Below are 4099 nucleotides of genomic sequence, written 5' to 3'. Positions count from 1 at the left end.
TAAGAACACTTTCTTTTTTGTTTTTTTCTTGTAGGTGAATTGCTGGGGGTGGAGTATCTGTACAGCCAGACAGGCAAAACATTGACTCCAGTGCTCCAGAACCCTGAAGAGGAGGACAGGTTGGTGGAGCAAATAATGACGAGGACCTGCAAGATGAGGGATTTCAGGAGGAGATCATGGAGGACATCACAGTGTCAGTGCTCTGTGAGGATGACCCCTGCCATGATCTTCAAAAGAGCCCCCCATCTTTGACAACCAGTCCTCAGGCCTCTGCTCCACCCCACCCATCCACGTCCAGTGATGGAGAAGGACAGCATCCTGCCTCTGCCTCCTTAGTGCTGTCACAGCCGTCTGACATCTCTCAGGCTGCACTGGATCCTGGAAGCAGTCCATCCAACGAGCCTCAGGTAAGACATTTTAATGGCCTTTTAACTTTTGGTCAGCTTTTATTGCACATATATTAACATTAATCTACATTTACTAGGGAGCAGTTATTGGCCCTGATGGTGTCACTGGGTGGGACAAGGTCCAGGAACTGGCTGGTTACCTTGTGGGTCTTCGTGAGGCTTCTTACCTCACTGAGCTGCAGGTGACAGAGGCCTTCCGGCTGTGGGCAGCGCTCCCTGATGGTGACAAACAACGGGTTAACTACCAGCCTCGACATCAGCCTCGACTGACACACGGCCGCTTTAAGGCACCAAAGCGATCTGGAGTCACCCCGGGTGTGGAGAGTGTAAAACGGTGTTTGATTGGCCATCCTGGGGGGCCAGCTCAGTGGCCTAGTACCAGCCGCTTAGTTGAGGCCATATGTGTAAAGCTGTGCGCTTTACACAGGTCAACAACCAAAAAGGCTGGAGTGAGCAACCCCAGGTGGTCTAAAATCCTCACCGATTACCACCACATCCGAGATTTGGTGCTTAACAGCACCAGGCTGATGGAGGAAACCACGATCCAGCTCTTTGAGCTAAACCAGCGGACACTCATTCAGTGGTAGGCAGGGTACACTATTTGCCTCAAATGAAGTAAATACTTCTAAACACATATAATACAAATGATGTATTTTCAGGTTTCAACGGCGGCAGAAGAGTCAGGAATTGAGTGTCCTTAATCAGGGACCGGCTCCATCTGCCTCAATTCCTGTGGCTCAAACCCGGCTTACTGCTCCGAGGGAACCACTGGATGAAGCACCAGTCATATCAGGCCCAAGACACACATTTGTACTTCCACCAAATCAGGAAGGACAGGCTCCTCCTCTGCGGCCTGGTCGCCGGCGCATCAGGGAGCGCCCCATCACACCTGTGCCCACAATACCTGGTCCCACAGCATCAGAAACTGCACAGCCTGTTTCAGCAGCTGGTTTAGGCACGTTAGTTCTGAACCCAAACATGACTGTGCCAGTGGTGATGGCAGCTTCTGGTACTGCAGCATCCGGTGCAGGCGCAGCCCCGCTTCTTCCTGCGTCTGCTGCTCCTCTTCCTACTGTGTCCCGTTTCACTCAGAGGAACAGGCGGCGGCGGGCTCTGGAGGAGGAGAGTGGAGTCCAAAAAAGGAAGTATGTGAGAAGGGTTACCTTCAACACATGCAGCAAATGTGGGCATCCTAAAACAGCAGAGTTTGGCCACAGTAGATATGGTAATGCCACATTTTGCTCGCGTTCATCCAGTGGAATGTCTCTGGATGAGTGGCTGCACCAGCAAAAACATCCACAGTAAACACTGTACAATGTTTGGCCTGTATATATTGTATATAAGCAATTTTCTTATGTTTAAATCAACAAGCCTGTCTGTCTTTATGCAGTGCTGTTGAATTTTATTGTATAATTGTACATTGTGTAATATTTGACCTAATATTTGACCTGTATATGTTGTATATATTTTCACATGGGTGAATGAGCTGAATAGTATTTTATAGTCCTGTATGCAGTGTGTGTGTGTGTGTATTCACTTGTATTTGTTTTATATTTGTTCTGATAAATCATATAAACATTTAAGATTCACTCTGATCTTTATCAAAGAAGCTCCCACACAAAAACACGTTTGAATGCTCATTGTTCATATTATTAAACCATAAACAGGTAAACATCACAAGTCATTGGACGGGGCATATAAACTAAAAAACATCTGTTGATATTGTAATATATTTAAACATATCTAAACTAAGCTAAATCAATCATTAATTATTTTACGCACGTTGTGGGTTTTAAACATTCCAACAACTCTATACATTGTCGCACAGCTGATGGCACAGACTACGGGTTCGAGTCCAGCCCATGGCAGATGTTTTGTTTCATATTTCACTTAAACTCCTTTATAATGAACAGGATTATTGCCTCAATACCGCTACACGAGACGTTTGTCCGCGCACAGCGGGGCTCCACATTTTTCTCAACTTTTTCCCTTGCGTGCGACAGCGAGAAAATCGGACCCCTTCTTTTGCGCAGCGAGCGCTCTACCATTTGAGCTAATCCCCCTTGTATAAAGGGTCAATTGCAAGTCAATCAGGACTCACTACTCTACATGAAGTGTACTAGTGAAGTATTGGAAGCATCAGACTTTTAATCTGAGGGTCCAGGGTTCAAGTCCCTGTTTGGGACACTTTGTACTCCCTCTTGCTTGTACTCCCCTTCCCTCTCTGTTAATGTGCTTGGACAGAGCTCTGTGAACAGCCAGCCTCTTTGTGTCTTGCCCTCCTTGTGCAAGGTGTCAATGGTCGTCTTTTGGGCAACTGTCAAGTCAGCAGTCTTCCTGTGGTTGTGCAGCCTACAGAACTAGACTGAGACCATTTAAAGGCCTTTGCAGGTGTTTTGAGTTCATTATCTGGTTAGAGTGGCTCCAGGTGTCTTCAATATTGAACCTTTTCACATATTCTCATTTCCTGACCTACTGAATGTGGGTTTTCATTGGTTGTCGTTATAACCATCAAAATTAAAAGAAATAAACACTTGAAAGTAGAATATCATCAAAAGGTTGATTTATTTCAGTAATTAATGACTACAGCTGGACCAATGAACAGACTGTGGACTTCTCCATAGACTGATCTGTGTAGATAGGACACCAGGATTACTGTCCAAACAAAAGGTTCCACTGAGATTTGAACTCAGATCGCTGGAGTCAGAGTCCAGAGTGCTAACCATTACACCATGGAACCTCCACTATGTGTAAACCTGCCTGGAAGAGAACCAGAGACATGTCTTGTCCACTGAGTTTTTATGGCCTTAACCACTAGTCTTAAATTGGAATGTTTATGACACCATCAAGTGATGATCCTGTGTCAGGATGTTGAACAAGGTCACAGCTTTTGCCTTAAACATAAGCATCTTGTTTGAAGACAAACTTTGACAAACATTGAAGGCCAGTGTTTGGAGTAGTTGTTTGGTTTCTCCATTGTACAGATCAGAGCATGCCTCACTGCACTGGACTGCATATATCCAGGGGTGGACTGCATGTGTCCAGGGGTGGACTGCACATATCCAGGGGAAGCACTGCATATATCCAAGGGTGGCAGTAACAGTATTACAAATACTCAAGTTACTGTAATTAAGTAGTTTTTCTGGGTACTTGTACTTTATTTTTAAGCCAGTACTTTTACTTGTACTTAAGTACAAATGTAACAAAATAATGTACTTCGCTATTTTTAACATCACAATTCGTTACCGAGTACACTTATTATTTTGACTAATGACCGGCCTTTTCTTAACCAATAAAGATACCAGTTACAAACTGACCAACATGGCTGACATTTGACTGACTGACAGACAGTCCGTCCTATGACAGCCAGGTGCACGGTCTCTGAAGGGGACATCTGATTGGACCCTTGGACCTGATATAAAAACCGCGTGGCGCGAACGACGGTCAGACCCTCCTTCATCAGCTTATGAGGTAAGACGCGGTTTGCTCCTCCTGCTTGTTGTTAGCTTACTAGCTAATTATCATGCTGATAATGTTGCTACATGTTTAAACCTCTAACCCGGGGGTGATGGTGGGGGGGGGGGGGGGTGTTCTGGAGCCTATCCCAGCTAACTTCGGGTGAGAGGCGGGGTACACCCTGCACAGGTCACCAGTCCATCGCAGGGCAACACAGACAAACAACCATTCACACT

At 45.6% G+C, this 4099-nt stretch overlaps 1 non-coding gene across 1 annotated transcript; it reads right to left on the bottom strand.

Annotated features, from left to right (window-relative positions):
* Window positions 1–3075: 3075 nt before the first annotated feature.
* On the bottom strand, window positions 3076–3147 carry trnaq-cug (transfer RNA glutamine (anticodon CUG)). The gene has a single exon. It is a non-coding gene; the product is annotated as a tRNA-Gln (tRNA).
* Between the last annotated feature and the right edge of the window lie 952 nt (window positions 3148–4099).

This window comes from Parambassis ranga, unplaced genomic scaffold (assembly GCF_900634625.1).
Source record: "Parambassis ranga unplaced genomic scaffold, fParRan2.1 scaffold_31_arrow_ctg1, whole genome shotgun sequence".
NCBI lineage: Eukaryota > Metazoa > Chordata > Actinopteri > Ambassidae > Parambassis > Parambassis ranga.
The sequence above is the reverse complement of the archived record's forward strand: the minus strand, read 5'-3'. Positions and strand labels throughout refer to the sequence as shown.